Here is a 17,796-nt window from a genome sequence, read left to right as displayed (position 1 = left end):
AGAATATTGCGCTAATTCTAAACGAAAGACTGCACTAATTCTAAAATAGCTATATAAGAACTTTATTTACCATTAAATAAATTATAAATCAAACCAAAATTTAGTCTCTCAAAAAACTTGTATATGACATATCTTTGTTCACATTATGAGAAATTAAAAACACCAGGACACAGAATGTGAATAACAAGAACTATAGTGTTCTTTCTCAAAAGCGTACCTACCAACGTGGCTAAAATGCTAATTGCGTTCACCAGCTATGGAAAAAAAACAGCGGGGCACCCCAAACATCGCGGTATTACGCATTACCGTAATACTGCATAGCAAAGACATAATGTCATAAAAAAATTACAGTCAGTATTTATAGACAGAACTGCGTGGTTTCCCATTGACAAGTAGATACATGGTTTACGGGCTTGAAGGCGGTTAGATCAACAAATCCAATCACGCTCAGCCAAAACAAGCACGAGCTAAACATACTACTATTGATTGGTTCACCTTCAAATTCGTCCCGCCCTGACAATTAATTCTCGTTTTCATTCGTTGAAAATGGCGTCAGTACATATCTTCATCCTTTCGACCAATGAAAAATTTCGCTGGTTTCCATAGAAACAAAATCAGTGCAGTTTGAACATAAACTTTCTGACAGAGCGATGGCGCAGCGGTGAGAAGCATCTCTTCGTATGTTTCTTGCTATTTCTTCAGATTATGTTTTGTTAGCATAGTTAATTATATATTTCATTGTATGTCGTGATATAGTTCATGCAAATATTGCCGCAAAATATAATTGAAATATATTTAAAATTAGTAGCTTAAACTGTAGATGCTGTGGCCATTTTTCGTAATGTGATTGTTTATATTTAAATTGTAAGAGAAAATAATTGTGTTAAACTTAAAAACAACAAGCCTTATGGTTGATATGATTGGTTTTACTCATCCGGTCTGTCGTAATGCGTTTCATCTGAAGATGTTATTCTGAAAAGAGCCCCTATACGTTTACTTTTTAAATGTCCCATGTTGTTGAAGTAAGATTAACCGTTTGCTGGGTTCATTACCATGGCGATGTTATAACGTACCGAAGCAGCGTCCTGATTTCGCCAGCGTTACTGTATAGGTTGTGAAACAGTTTTAGCAATTTGGCCGCTTCTATCGGAGTAGCCTCGATGCACGAGCAGCTAATGAAGGCTCCATCCCTTTCCATAGGCATTCTTGGTGAATAGCATTTAGCAAATGTCTGGAGTACGTTGAAAATACAGTGTCTAGTTTGGCTTTGAGAGTATCACAGACGGCTAGTTAATTATGTTAACCAGAATGAAAATTCCGAAAGCTGTTTCCTGGACCAACGACCAGCACTGGGGAGCCTGGGACCTGTGGGACGAGGTGATCGACTGGGGAGAGAGGAAAGGTTTGGAGGAGTGCTCACCAGCGACACCCCCCACTGTCCAGGCTGGGGAGGTTATGGGGGGACTGGGAGGTGTGACGGACTGGTGTAAGGGAGGGGAGGGTGTGAGAGTGATAGGCAATGCTGGCATTGTTTCTGAGACTCTTCAGAGAGGAAACTGGCGGTGTAGAGATAGATGTGGGTCTGGTATAGAAAGAAGATGTAGAAGTGGTGGAAAATTAATATTAAAGTTGAGCTTGTAGAGCTCTTGACACAGAGAAGAGCCAAAATACAAGGAAGATGAAGCTGTGGTTCTTCTGCTGCTGTTAGGGAACATTAAATGTTTGAAACAGTATCAAAGATAATGAATTAAGTGTGCTAAATTTTGAGATGTATAGTGGAATGTTTATTAACAATTGTTAATGTGGCGCCCCTGAACCCCCTCGGTTGGCCGCCCCTGCCGGTTGTGTGGGGTCGGGGATGAGGACTAATCGGGGCCAGTCGGGGATCTGGCCCCGGTGCCGGGGGGGGCCCACTCCTGCACGCCCTTATTGCTCCCCTGGGCCGGACACCACATTTCATACAACACTAGAGCTTTGAGGGGCAGTGGGGAGGTTTTACTTGCACATTAGACACCACATGACACTAGGGCTGAGGAGGTGGGTTTAGGCAGGTGGGGTTCTGCCGTCTGCCAGCGGTGGGGTGCCCGTGCCTCGACTGTTCACCTGCTTTTTGCACTTTAGTTATATACACAGTCCATGCTACATTAGGGCCTTGGGGTGCAGGGAGGGGGATGGGGGACTCTGCCATCTGCCAGTGGTGGGGCCCTCATACTCGAACTGCACCCACTAATTTTAATGCATTGTAGACATAAACACACAACTCTCTCACACTTGTACATGCACACTTCACATTAACATGGGACGGGGAATCAGTGGGGGCTGAGGGGTCCCCCCTAACTCTCTGTCTCTGGCCCTGCGCGTGTGGGGTGGCCCGGCAGGTAGAAGACGGCTCTGGCCGGTGTGGGCCGTCTCCTCTTGTGGGCTGCGGGCTGGGTGGTCCTTGGCTCTGCTGCGCCGTGGTGGGGCCCTGGCAGGCGGTCCGGGGTATCTAGGGATGCTCTGAGCCCTTCTAGGCGAATTGTAGGGTTCGGTCTGGGCTGGGCGGGGGGTCTGCCGCTCCCCAGTTGACGCAGGTCCGCTCCTGGGTGGTGGGGGGGGGGGGGGGTGCACTTTGTTTGTATGGGTCTCCCTTAGATCATCCTGCAGTGTCGGGGAGGGGGGGGACGTGCCGGGTCGCTACAGTGGGCGGTGATCCGTCCTGCCGGGGAGCGGGCTGGGGGGACCGTCCGCCAGGGGAGTGTTCCCGGTTGATGGGGCCCTTTGGCCCTGGACCCGCTTCCCTCGGTGGAGGGCTTGCGGGAGGGACTGGGGGGCTCGCTGTCTGTCCCCCCTCTGCAGACCTCCTTTTACAGGGGTTGGGCCCCCCTTAGTCCCTCGTAGGCTCCCTCTCGGGTTGGGCGGGTGGTTGTCTTGTGGACATATGGCCATGGGCCGTGTGTTTCTTATGGTTGTTTGTACTCTGTATTCCCCTACACTTTATTTTCTCCATCCCACCTTTACATCTCCAGCCCGCTGTTCCTGGGAAAAGCCACCTGCCAATCATCCTTGGAGCAGCAGTCATTCTCAGGATCTCCTACATCACAGATCACCTAATAAACACAGGACCTGTCGACGACTGGAGAAAAGGAGAAACGCTGAAGCACACTGGGCATTTTGGAAGCATTTCATCATAATAAATTACCTTTGCCTTTACAGTTTCTGTGTACAGTTTCATTATAGTAAATTGCACTTAGTTGTGATTACTCAGTTACAAAGACAATGGGTCACTCTATAATGGGTGATGGTATGCTTTTAGCTGTGCTTCCACAGGTTGTATCTGCCTTAGTAAATGACTAAATGTCTTTTTCACAAGTGATTTTGATTATGTTTGTAGAATTAAATTAAAGGTAAACCTGTACATTGGTTAAAATAACATCTGACTGCTACAATAATACATCATACAGCGTCTTTTGTACTAATGTGCTACCTTGAGACATTCAGGTTGTATAATGAACAATTTTAATAAGAATTGTGTTAAGTAATTAACTTTCAAAATCTATGAATACCATGCAAAAGTGTAAAGTCAAATTTATGAGATACTTATTACAATAAACGGAAGTAGTCTGTACCCATTTAAAGAGGCTTTACATCATACAGCTTCTTATACTGGTCTGGTTGGTGGGTATAAAGGATCAATTAGAAATCTTCCTCCTCCAAATGTATCATATCATTTCATGAGTTTTGGTAGAGTGGGGGTAGCAGGATAATAATAGGATTTACTGGTTATTTTTGATACGGTAAAATCGCAAGACGCAGAAAAATAAAAATTTGTGTATGGTCAGAATTATCAGTGGTTGGAGATTTTGTCCCTACTACCATCTGGGAAAAGAACATTCTGGTGCTTATCTGTGAAGAAGCAATTTCAGGAGATATAAATCCTTGCAAAAAGTAGTCTCCCACTCTATAAATAGGGTGCAATTTGTTTTTTCACGCAGTGGAAATGGAAATGTTTTTTTATTGTTGATGACGACTGTAACTGATCAAAAGGTGGCGCCAAAGATCCCCAGTAATGCATCGCCCATTAATGTACAGATATCCCCCTGCCTCACCATGCATGACTCCTCCAATGGTGCTGATGTTTAACAGTACATTCATCCTAACTATACAATTTGATATCTGGTATCGTCCTGTCAGTTTTAACCCATTTCTAAGTCCCGTATGGTTTAGGTAGCTTTTTTTCCAAAATGATGACCATGAAATTCAGCACATATAACAAATATTGAACTATAGGCATTAATTGAAATGCTCTCTCTCACAGACACACACATATTAGATGTCTATGTCTTTGAAATTGTTTAATACGAATTAATCTGTTTTATAATGTTCACACAAAAAAAGCTTTTGTGTTCACATTTTACAACCCCAAATCAGAAAAAGTTGGGATGGTATGTAAAATGAAAATCAAACTGAAAACAGCACTTTGTTAAATTATCTTTGACCTGTATTACATTGAAAACAATACAACAGCACATTATTTAATGTGTTCCTCGTGAATTTCATTGTTCTTTTTCAAACACGTATTCCAATTTTGGTTCTTAGAACACATTTCAAAAAAAGTTGGGACAGTAAAGCACTTACTACTTTGTAATGTCGCCATTCCTTTTCACAACACTTAAAAGACATTTAGGGACTGAAGACACCAAGTGATGTAGTGTTTCAGGTGTAATTTTGTCCCATTCTTCCTGCAAACAAGTCTTAAAGTGGACAACAGTACGGGGTCTTCGTTGTCACATATTGCGCTTCAAAATGAACCACACATTCTCTATTGGAGACAGGTCGGGACTGCAGGCAGTCAAGTACCCATACCCTCTTCCTCCACAGCCAGGACTTTGTAATGTGTGCAGAATGTGGTTTCGCATTGTTTGTTGAAAAATGCATGGGCGTCCCTGGAAAAAATGTCTTCTTGAAGGTAACATATTGTGCTCCAAAATCTCTATGTACTTTTCAGCATTAATGGTGCCATCACAGAACTGCAAGTTACCTTTGCCAAGGGCACTGACACAACCCCATACCATGACAGACCCTGGCTTTTGGACTTATTGCTGGTAACAGTCTGGGTGATCCTTTTCTTCTTTGGTCTGGAGCACACGGCATCCATTTCTCACAAAAAATACCTGAAATACTGATTCATCTGACCACAGTACACGTTTTCACTGTGTGATGGTCCAACTCAGATGCGTTCTGAGCCCAGAGAAGCCGACGGCGCTTCTGGACACTGTTAAGATGGGGCTTGCTTTTGGCACAGTACAGTTTTAACTGGCATTTGTGGATGTAACTACGTATTGTGGTACTTGACAAAGGTTTGCCAAAGTAGTCATATGTGGTCATATCGCTTATAGATGAATGACGATTCTTGATGCAGTGGGATGCTGAGGGATCGGAGATCACGGTAGTTCAACTTAGGCTTGCTTCCTTGTCCTTTACGCACTGAAATTGCTTCAGATTCCTTCAATCTTTTAATTATGGTATGCACTGATGAAGGTGAAATATCCAAATCTCTTCCTGTCGTTCTTTGAGGAACATTGTTTTTAAACATTTCAATAATTTTCTCACGTATTTGTGCTGCTTTTGTACCAAATCATAATTACAATCACCTGTTGACATCACTTGTTTCAAATCACATCATTATTTAACCAATTTACCTCACTACTGGCCCTAAATCGCTCCTGTCCCAACTTTTTTGGAAATGTGTTGCAAGAACCAAAATTGGAATACGTGTTTATTTTGAGGAAAACAATGAAATTCATGAGGAACACATTAAATAATGTGATGGGGGTAACACAATAAATTCAAGATTTTTATTTGTCGTACAAATGTAGTGGTACACTGGCAGCGAAATGAAATTGTCGTTACTCCAGTCGGTGTAATAAACACACTAGTAAAAGGACATCAAAATTAAACAACGTGAATTAACTGAAACTACAGAAAGATAATAAGAAAATATAACAATAAAAGGTATATAAAAAGTAAAGATGAAAATGTATAAAAAATATGTAGAAATGTTTAAAGTACAGATTGTAGTTATAGCATATTTTAGCTTTTAATCTGTGATGTTAATGATCCTACTGGCCGGGGGTAGAAGCTTCTCCTCGGCCTCTCAGTCCCGGCCATAAGGCCCCGGGGACTTATGCAGGGCGGCAGTTCTGTCCTGGTGATTCTCTGGGCGCATCGTATCACCCTCAGCGGGACTCGGCGGCCCTCAGAGCTGGAGCTGCCGTACCGAGCAGTTATGCTCCCGGAGAGCACAGATCCCACATTGCCGCTGTAGAAGGTTTTTTGTGGCACAGACGAGAGTCTGTATTTCCACAGCTGCCTCACATGATACACTCACTGTCAGGCTTTCAGCACTAAAGTTACAGATTACTGGGTGGCCGAGAGGTCTGTGAAATTTGGAGGGTCAGTAGCTTGCCTGGGAAGCCTTAGCATTCAGCGAAAACTGAACAGAGAGCCCTGTAGCAGGGTTGTCTAATTTGTTTAGCTGGCTGGCATAAGATTTTCAGTTTGAAACAAGTATGCACACAGATTTACATGTACGTAACAGTTTTATTACCTTGTAAATAGTTTGCAGGGTTTTCAAAGTACCCCAGTGCATTTGATATAGCGAATTTTAGGTTTATAATGAAATAATATAGATTTGCCCTAAGATTTAATAAGATTTCTTGCGTGAGCGTGAGAGTCTGAAGGTGTGAGTGTCACACCAGATGGGTGAGAGCTGGCAACCCTGGCTCTGTTCAGTAGCCTCAGAAATTCTTTCGAACTTTCCAAACACAGCTGATGGAAATCAATGGACGCAAAGGTTCTCAGTGACCATTTTAGCTTGTTTTTAGACTAAAGGCCTATGATGGATCTTTGGAATGTTGCGGAGATACAAATGCTGAGGACAGCATACTTTGTGCTGTGAGTGTTATGTTAACCATGTAAACAAAGAGGAAGTACACAGTCCAACCAGATACTATATTGAAATGCTAACAAGTTTTTAAATATTTTTATTCAAGTGACTTTAAGTCTGGATAATGTTTTTAATGGTTGGAAACGTGTGTATTACTGTATAATTAAATAATTAAACTTCTGAAATGGCCGCTCAGTGCAGGAGGAGGCTGCAAACCTGAAGAGGCACACAACCGTATGGGTGGGGCAGGGGATCAATGGTGTGAGGTAGAGGACCAGGGCAGTGGGATTGCAGTGGCACAAGGGCAACCGTGTGGTCATCATGGGCTCCTCCAATGGCAGCTTCAGGTAAGTCGCTCTGATAAACCCCGTTAGACTCCAGTGAAGTGAGTGAGGCAGCAGCGCTACACTGGAGGGGACACATGTGGGCTCAGGGGCCAATGTGACTGTAGCAGAGGAAGGGATCTCTAGCTGATGTGGAGGTACAGGCCCAGTGGCAGTAAGGGGTGGGCAGTCAGCTGCAGAGGCTGCGGGGCCAGCGGCCCCACTGTACACATGGACCGCAGGGAATCTCAGCATGTTGTGCCCAAAGTCCAGCACACATGCCGTGCTCCGGGGGAAATTCAGGCCCAGGATGGAGGGATCGAGCATGTCAGCCATCCACATAGTTACTATTCACAACTAAACCCCCCATGTCAAAAGGGAACAACCCCGTCCCTCTTAAAGGGGCCAGGTCACCAGTCATTGTTCTCACCTGCACCAATGTCAGTTCTAGACAGTGTCTGGTCTCACCAGGGTTGCAGTGGAACCTGTATGGACTAGGGCAGTACATGCGACTCACATCACTATGGTGGGTATGTGACAGAAGTTGCCTCTGTGAGTCCAATCCGTAGTCACCACCTCTGCAGCAGGTGGCAGCAGGGCCACCTCCCCGGTGTCAACAAGAAAGTTCAGGAAATTAACCTTGTTGGCCCACATCTTCCCGGCTATGCGTGCCCTTGACGGAACCCTGGGTGGCGGTGAACTTGGGACACTGTCTGAGGACTGAGGGGTGGGGGGGTGCTACTGCCTGTCAGCCTACAGGCAGTCTGCATCCAGGAAGTAAACCTGAGGGCCTGGGTCCTCCAAGCCCTTTGGCGTTTCTTCACAGCTTGGTTGATTTCTCCCGCCTCGTTCCCCGCCACCTCGCTGCCCACAATTTCTCTCTCCAAAGCCAGTTCCAGGGCCTCGTCTAGGGACGCAGAGGGGTTGACTGTGTCTGAATGTGAGCTATCTGGGGTTAAGTGTCTAGATAAACTGATCCCTGGCCAGTTCACTCTGTACTGATAGAGCCATGTGAGCACAGACACGCCTACACAACTCCTTGATATCATTAAGCAGGATGCAGAGAGACTCATTTGACTCAGTCCCTGCACCTATTGTTTAACTGAGAGGGCAGAAGTCCTCACACTGCCCACAGCGATTCTGCAGGGTACTGACCAGTGTCTCATCCAGGGGCTCAAGCAACCAGCAGTGTACACCTCAGAAAAACATGTGTGACAACCCTGAGGACCTGCTTGCATACCACAATGGTATCCCATCTCCCCTTGCTCTTTGAAGGGGTACCACCCATCCAGTATAGTTATCACTGGGCTATCACAATGTCATCACAATACTAAAGACTGAAACAAAGCCGTGAGGTCAGACCCTCTGTATACAGCACACAGTCTCACCCTCACATCCTGTATGACCACATTTCTGCTGTTCACATGGCATTTCTCCAGCTTCCATTGCCCTGCAATGGACTGACGTGCTGTTGAAGGTCTACCTCACTTTACACTTTGCCCATGTCTTGTGTGTATACCCTGTCCGCTCCTAACGTGTATTTAGTTTGTGTAAATCTATCACTGCATCTGCATTTCGCAGTTCAGCTTCTGACAACATTGTGTTTCCCATCTGTGTATTTGGGTTCGGTGCTTGTTGGGTGCCTGTCGTGGTACTTCTATTTACAATTGTACGCGGGACATGCTGGGATATGCGCCCCGCCGGTGTTACACTAGTATAAAAAAAGGAATCTGGTCGAGTTTGTTCATTGACCAAATTTAGTTTTTGCGAACCAAATTGTTTGTAGGCCAAAGCATTTGTGAACTGCAAGCACTACTGTACTAATGATAAATTGGTATGAAAAAATGGAGACAATTTCTGAGACACCAGAGCGATCCGTGTACTGTAATATATATCTCATCAATAACACAGTAAAAATACACATTAGCGCCAATTCATCTTCTTTATTCATCATGAATATTTTAATTCATTAATGCAGGAGTCTGTGATAAATCGCTATCAGCATTTGGTTTATAATGGCCAATTAATGATAACTAAAAAGAAACAGAGAGACTGAAGACAGAACTTTCAACCATGATATGAGTACTGTTGCTGCATAATTTGTCCACCAGGGGTCACAGCGCAACCCCCATCTCGGCAAGATGGATGACTTGAAATACGTTTCTATATCAAGTTGAATTATTTTTATTTCTATAGAACATTTAAAAACAATCTATGTTGTGCCAAAGTGCTGTAGGTCAAAATAATATAAATATATAGTAAAAGTAGAGACATTGGCCAATGTTACACAATGTTACACAAAAAATAATCAGAATCAGACTGTGGTTTATTGCCAAGTAGGTTGACCCTACAAGGAATTCTGTTTGGTATAATGGTGCTCCATGGAAAAACAAGACTAAGCAACAACCAAGTTCAAAAAACAGTGCAAAAGTTATACAATAATCTAGTAATAAATATAAAATCACTATAAATGTTAAATACATGATGTGCAAAGCAGAATAGTCAGATTAAATAGATAAATAAAATGTGTTCCTGTGTGTGCAGGGTCAGTACAGAGATGCATCTAATAAGAAGCGGTGTAAGGCTGAATTAGCTCCGAGACGGACTGGGGACCTATGCCATGTATCGCCTTAGAAAGAAATAAGAAATCTTTAAACTGTATTCTCAGAAATTCTCAAAACTTAACAGGTAGCCAATGCAATGCAGCCAACACAGGGGAAATTTGGTGTCTATTTTTTGTTGAGAGCCTGGTAGCACCGTTTTGAACAAGGTGTAGTCAGAATAAAGATGCTTCTGGTAAACCTGGGTACAGAGAACGGCAGTAACCCAATCAGGATAAAAGCAGGAGTAACTCTCCAGGTCTTTGGCTGAAAGGTGTGGTTTAAGCCAGGCTATTGAACTCAGCTGACAGAAACACCCCTTCACAACAGCATTTATTTGTTTATCAAACTCAGTGATGAATCAAAGATGACACCAAGATTTTTAGTATGTGACTGGAAGTTTTCTGAATGAGGCCCTAATTGTTCTCTGAGATCATGAACAGTGACCAAAACTCATTACCTCTGTCTTGTTTTCATTAATCTGGACGAAAGTCATTGCTGTCCTGTTCTTAATATCCTCCAGACAGTTAGAAAGGGCCACCAGAGAGCAGCAGTCACCAGGTTTTAATGGCAGATAGAGCTGCGTATCACCAGCATAGCAATGATATTTTACATAATAACGTTCACAAATAGAGCGCAAAGGAAGCATGTATAGAGGGAATATGAGAGGGCCTGTATCACAGGACTGGATATGTTTACAAGTAAGGCCATAGTACTTAAGGGGTGTGGCCATCCCACACAGTGACAAGCCCATTCATTCACCTCATCTAGGCCTTTTACTAGGGATTTAAGGTCCTGGTTTTCCTCTCAGACCCTAGAACACACTGCCAGGCTCAGATTCCCGATCCCACATCCTGCTGAAGCCCTTCCCAAGATCAGACACTAGTTTTGTTTTCCTTGTTCTTATAGTAAAATGATGGTCTTTGACTTTTATACATCATCACTGTTCTGTTAATTACACATGACCTAATCTAAGTATTACACAAACCAAGCATAATTACTTAGAGATGTCATAAGATGGAAAATCCTTATTCAGTTAATTATTTTCCCCACAGGTGCTGACAGTGTGTCTACAGTGAAATGGGCCTGTGTACAGAGAGGATGATCTGTAACAATCCCATGTTCCTATGGTGACAGATATAAAACTCATGTGAAATACTGGTGCAGAGGGTATAATGTGAGGTCATGTACTCCCATAGTACACACTGACTCTCCACTGGAGGGTAAAGTGTGAGTCAGAGATGATCCTGACCAGCGAGTCTTCACTGTGACCATCAACAATCTGACAGCTGTAGGAATTATTAGCTCAGGTATATTTTAATATCTCCACCAAAATGTTTTGAAATTAATTAACTTTTAATTAATTATTATTTGATGCTGATTAGTAACCAATTGTTATGCCGAATGGTCGGCTCCTCCAAACACAAATGCGAATCCCAGTGAGTCTGTTAATGTGAGACTTAAATGGGATTCATTAATAACCCGTATCGCTTAATAACCTGGGTTAGTAGGCTCGTCCAGCGAGCTGGGTCACCAGGTAATGTAAACGATCGGTAGCGAAGCTCCCCTCACGGCCAATGAAAGAGAGTCTCGCGATATTTCAGGCGAGTTTGAGGTTTCAGAGCGTAGTAGCCAGATCGCAGAGGCAGGGACTATTGTGAGCACTCAATGACGGAGGCTGACGTTGTGTAAAAAGACATACATTTATTCCTACAACTAACATAAGACAGACATTATACCTAACAAACAATAAAATAAAAGTGACCTTTTCTTAGTCTTACTTACTTCAGTCAGAATAGATTCACTGTTTTGTTCTTCAGGTTTAAATGTGATATGTGTGACTGACAGACACACTGGTGTATTATATGTCTCACAGGTGGGAGCAGGTTCTGGATGCTGTACTGAAAGCTGGGACTGGTGTGTTTTACCTGATTTGCACCATCATCACCATTCAGCTGCACTGGACCTCCTGTAGAAAGCGGGAACCAATCAGAGAGAAGCAGAGGGTCTCCCTGGATCAGAGGAAGCTGGCAGAGGAGATGACCTTCGTGGAGCAGAATGAGTCAGACGAGCTGTAAAATAAACGGTTATGCTAACTGCAGTGAGGCCTCTCTCACTCAGCCCTGCTCAGTCTGTACAGTCATAGCATGAGAGTCAGTTAAACAGAGGGGATGATTATCTGCTGGCAACCTGTACAACCACGTATTGGCCACTTATTCACAAGTGCTTTGCTGCCACCTGCTGGTTAATGTTTAATAATCGTTATCTTGTGAAGGTAAGACTGGTTTTTATTAAATTGTCTCTTGATTCTGAAAAAATATGGTACTATGCAAAAGTCTTGGGCCATCAAAGAAAACGTTTAATGCTATTTAATTGGGTTGTGTATATTTGCTCAGAACAAAAACACAATTATCATAAAAATATATGCAAATTAAAAGTGACACAATAAAAACTAACAAGAATTTCTTCTTTTCTCCATAAAGTTACTGATGCCTTGTTGGTTCGCTAGATGAACCACGCTTTGGATCCTAAACCTCTCCTCAGGGGCACCCCAGCCATTCCATGTATTTGTTAAATTCCGCCACCAGCTCACTTAAATAATTAATTTAATTAAACAAATGTTAATGATGCATTGATTAGACATAGGAGTTGTGTTATGAAAATATATAGGTCTATTGGATGGTTGGTGCAAATGTTTTACTAACTTTAGAAGAGATTTTGAAATGACTGGGCTGCCACACTTTGACGGACAAAATATTATACCTAACAAACAATAAACATGAAATAACGGAAAAGACACAAACGATGTAATCATGAAAATGCAGTGACCAGATTTAAAATGATTAACCTAAAAAGGGAAAAACTGTTCTGCAAAGCAAGAAGTTTGTAGGAATATAAACCTAAAGGAATATAGCAGGTGAATAGGACAGTTTAGGTTGTTAGAAAGGAAAGGAGGTTTACTTGGATGCAGGAAAGAGGGAGGTCTTTGCAGTTGGTTGCAGTGGCTGATGAGCTGATGGGTGATGGCTCTCAGGGAGGCGCGGTGTTTGCAGCGGTTGTTGGAGTGGAGTCCCGTACTGGTGCAGAGGGTATAATGTGAGGTCATGTACTCCCATAGTACACACTGACTCTCCACTGGAGGGTAAAGTGTGAGTCAGAGATGATCCTGACCAGCGAGTCTTCACTGTGACCATCAACAATCTGACAGCTGAGGACTCCGATCGGTACTGGTGTGGTGTGAAGATCAGTGGAGCCTCTCTGATCAGGTTAATCTGTCAGTCACTGATGGTAAGATGTCTGTACTGCAGACTGTAGCCAATGAGATGCACAGTATGTAACATGTCACTGAGTCAAAAAGGAAGGACCTTAACACAAACACTGATGGAAAAAATGTTTTAATATTTTAAAAATCTGCATTTTAATTTAATTCAATATGATAAACGAGACTTGGAAGAAGTAACAGTGTCAGCTAAATCGGGCGACTTCATGAGGTTAAATATGATAAGCAATATGTTAAAAAATGTCAGTTTATTGGCCAAACATTTACATACAGTATGTATGTTGTAATGGGCTGATATTCATAAACATTTCATTGCTGTGCAAATCTTTGAGTGTTTTACCTGTGTGTTGAAGTCCTCCAGGGCTGTCAGTGGACAAACAGGAGGTGACGGGTGTGGATGGAGACAGTGTCAGTGTTACTATGGAAACAACAAAAGACAAAGGATGTGGTGTAAGATTGGGGGCTCCTGTGCATCAGAGAGATCAGTGAGTTTGCATGGGAGGCCTGTCCTGATCAGGGATGACACAGAAAATGAAACCTTCTTTGTGACAATGAGTGGGCTGGAGAGGAAGGACACTGGCTGGTATTGGTGTGCTGCTGGAATCCTGCAGATTCCAGTTCATATTACTGTTAAACATAAGTAATTGATTTAAATCTGCCTGTGAATTATTTATGCTTGAATATAAATAGATACATACTAATCAACCCAGCAGTTTCACTCACGAAGGGGTTTGTGCTTCTTTGTGGGGATAATCCCCTATTTATCAGCTGTTGTGAAACAGAGTTATTTATTGTGATTATTGTTTCAATGATAGTGGCACGGTGGTCCAGTAGGCGGCGCTGTTGCTTCACGCATCCATGTTTAGGGGTTTGAATCTGGCTTCTGCTCTGTCTGTGTGGAGTCTGCATGTTCTCCACATGCTGTGTGGGTTTCCTCCAACAATCCAAAAACGCACAGTCAGGCTAATTGGTGTCTTTAATATTGAATGTGTGTCTTCTAGTTTATGATCAGTCTGTAATATGACAAAAATCACAGCATTTTCCACAGACATACAGCCAGTCACTTGTTATGTATACAAATCCAGACAAATCCATGTAGCTTGCAACATAATTCAGGCATTTTTTCATCTTTGTGAGGATGAATTGTTACTAATGGTGTGCAGACTGACTAACATGTCTGTAGGTGGTTTTTCATTGCAGCGTAGACCAGTGTTACAATTGTACTCTGTAATATCTGTTCCAGTGCTGCATCCATCCATTGTCTGAAACTGCTTGTCTAACTCAGGGTCCCTATGGGCGCAAGGCAGGGAACGTCCCATGACAGGGTGCCAACCAATTACAGGACACGCTCACACTCCATTCCCTCGCACAAGCACACCTACCGGCAATTTGACAACTCCAATTAGCCTCAGCATGTTTTTGGACTGTGGGGGGAAATCAGAGTCCCTGGAGGGAACCCCACAATGACACAGGGGGAGCATGCAAACTCCATACACACGGAACTCCAGCGAAGACTTGAGTACACGTGCCAGAGGAGTGAGGCGACAGTGCAAACCCTGCTTTTTATTAACTATCCTTTCTCCTGTTTCCACTGCTCTCCTTTTCTCTGCACATGATGAAGAAGGAGGGGATAATGAAAAACGGAGGTAAGCATTCAGCAGCATTTACAGTAGTGTGGGGGTCCAGCTAGCAGCATTTACCTGATCACACAGTAATGGGAAACTGTCATTTTAATTTTAAGGGAAAATTTTTTTTTTTATTTCATTTTCTTAATAATAAACTTGAGATCCCATCCCATCCAGGGTGAGCCCTTGCCTTCTGCCCTGTGCTGCTGGGGAATGACTGCAGGCCTGTTTTTACAAAATAGTGTAACATGTTGTGTGATAATCTCTAGCTATTTTCATGCTCTTTGTTAATGTCTCCTGTTCCTCACATGTGTCCTGTGTAATAGTACAGATGTGGCTGTACCGTGTTTCTATAAAGCATGTAAGACTTTACTGTTCACATCCACCCTCTTATTCAGCTCTTTGGTCCAGCTGGCTCTGTATGTAGGACTGAGCTGATCGGTGCTGCTGTCGATTATCAAGGTGGTTTTACTTCAGTCAGAACAGATTCACTGTTTTGTTCTTCAGGTTTAAATGTGATATGTGTGACTGACAGACACACTGGTGTATTATATGTCTCACAGGTGGGAGCAGGTTCTGGATGCTGTACTGAAAGCTGGGACTGGTGTGTTTTACCTGATTTGCACCATCATCACCATTCAGCTGCACTGGACCTCCTGTAGAAAGCGGGAACCAATCAGAGAGAAGCAGAGGGTCTCCCTGGATCAGAGGAAGCTGGCAGAGGAGATGACCTTCGTGGAGCAGAATGAGTCAGACGAGCTGTAAAATAAACGGTTATGCTAACTGCAGTGAGGCCTCTCTCACTCGGCCCTGCTCAGTCTGTACAGTCATAGCATGAGAGTCAGTTAAACAGAGGGGATGATTATCTGCTGGCAACCTGTACAACCACGTATTGGCCACTTATTCACAAGTGCTTTGCTGCCACCTGCTGGTTAATGTTTAATAATCGTTATCTTGTGAAGGTAAGACTGGTTTTTATTAAATTGTCTCTTGATTCTGAAAAAATATGGTACTATGCAAAAGTCTTGGGCCATCAAAGAAAACGTTTAATGCTATTTAATTGGGTTGTGTATATTTGCTCAGAACAAAAACACAATTATCATAAAAATATATGCAAATTAAAAGTGACACAATAAAAACTAACAAGAATTTCTTCTTTTCTCCATAAAGTTACTGATGCCTTGTTGGATCGCTAGGTGAACCACGCTTTGGATCCTAAACCTCTCCTCAGGGGCACCCCAGCCATTCCATGTATTTGTTAAATTCTGCCACCAGCTCACTTAATTAATTAATTAAATTAAACAAATGTGTCATGCCCGGCTCGTCCGCTCCTCCTGTGTGCCACGCCCCCTGATTACCCACGTGTTTTCTCCCGATTGTACCCAGCTGTATCTAGTTAATTTGCTCAGTCCTGTGTATTTCAGTCCGTGTCTTACCCGAGTCCTTTGTCCGTCATTGATGTCAGTTGATGTTCGTGCCCTCGTCCCTGAGATTAAACCCCTCGTTTGCCCTGATTCTCGGCTGTCTGCCTGCTTCTTACCCGCCTGCCCGCACGATCGCCGCTCTGCCCGCGATCGCTGCCGTCTCCCGTGACAAAATGTTAATGATGCATTGATTAGCCATAGGAGTTGTGTTATAAAAAGATATAGGTCTATTGGATGGTTGGTGCAAATGTTTTACTAACTTTAGAAGAGATTTTGAAATGACTGGGCTGCCACACTTTGACGGACAAAATATTATAATTCTAGACCAAGATGAAGATCATTTGAACATCATTTTCTTCGACAGCCCAAGATTTTTGTACAGTTTTGTATGTGTCTTTTATACTGGTCATTATTTGTTTAAATACATGATTAATAAATTGATACTTTACAAAACATTTCATATTTTTCTGAAATTGGTAATTATTAAAAATGAATTTCACAAACTTAAATGGTTTGGCTGCGATGGGCTGGCCCCCCATCCAGGTTTGTTCCCGTGCCCATTGCTTCCGGGATAGGCTCCGGACCCCCCACGACCCAGTAGGATAAGCGGTTTGGAAAATGGATGGATGGATGGAGGGATAAATGGTTTGGAGTTTTTAGGTCACCCCTCCTCGTCAGAGCCCACCAATCAGGGACTCTTTAAAAGAGTGATGTAATCGGGAACGCCCACTTTTCAATCTGCAGTACAAATACACCAGCTTGTCTCTGCTAACAACAGCCTGTGCATGTCAGTTAAGGAGGAAACAGTACCACATACATATTGGCCAACATCAAATGAAAATGTAACACACGAAAACAGGACCGCCCACTTATCACTCTGCGTAAAATCACACCAGCTTGTCTCAGCTGACAGCAGCCTCACATATCAGCTAAGGAGGAAGACGGCATATCAAAAGTAAAAAGAAAGACACCATCAAATGAAAATATCCCTGTGTGATCTATTGGTTTCTGCTTTCACTCCCATTAAATGACAGTAAGTCTAGTTGGTGTCCGTGGTGCTGAAAACCTGGATCAGTAAATTCCAAATGAAACTTCTTTACCTGATTTAACTGTAACTCACTTATTTTGTTGGCAATGATGCTTTGTTGAGTCTAGAAAGGCGCAAAGTGGGTTTCAGATAAATTAAATGAAGTAGTTTTGCTTAAAAACCAAAAAGCTTTGAACAATCAGTTCAGCTTTGGACTGTAGTGCTTCACAAAAGTAAAATCCATCCAGTTAAATCTCTTTATCCCCAAGTCAAGAAGATATCAAATGCAGAAGCACATTGTGGGAGATACAAGGTGCAGACACATTAAAAGCACTTTTTTGTGTGAACATTATAAAACAGATTGATACACATTAAGCAGTTTGTAACTTTACATCCAGACCTACATCAGTCAGAAAAAGCAGGCGATGACCATCCCATCCAGCAGCTTCATCTCTGATTGTACAGAATCCCTTGTCAGCGTAACTTCTGAAGTCATGACTAAACTAATTTCCAGCTCTGCCTTCAGTTTCATCTGTTAAATTAAATTAGGAACTAAACTAAACTAGGAGGGAAATATAGTCAAGCTACT

The 17,796-nt window shown here is 42.9% G+C and overlaps 1 long non-coding RNA gene across 1 annotated transcript; it reads left to right on the top strand.

The window, feature by feature from the left end:
• The first annotated feature begins 250 nt into the window (after positions 1-250).
• On the top strand, positions 251-3,194 carry LOC125740379 (uncharacterized). The gene is made up of 2 exons (XR_007397604.1): positions 251-678; positions 3,009-3,194. It is a non-coding gene; the product is annotated as an uncharacterized LOC125740379 (long non-coding RNA).
• The last annotated feature ends 14,602 nt before the right edge of the window (positions 3,195-17,796 follow it).

The sequence above is a fragment of the Brienomyrus brachyistius genome, chromosome 4, assembly GCF_023856365.1.
Source record: "Brienomyrus brachyistius isolate T26 chromosome 4, BBRACH_0.4, whole genome shotgun sequence".
Lineage (NCBI taxonomy): Eukaryota > Metazoa > Chordata > Actinopteri > Osteoglossiformes > Mormyridae > Brienomyrus > Brienomyrus brachyistius.
The sequence above is the reverse complement of the archived record's forward strand: the minus strand, read 5'-3'. Positions and strand labels throughout refer to the sequence as shown.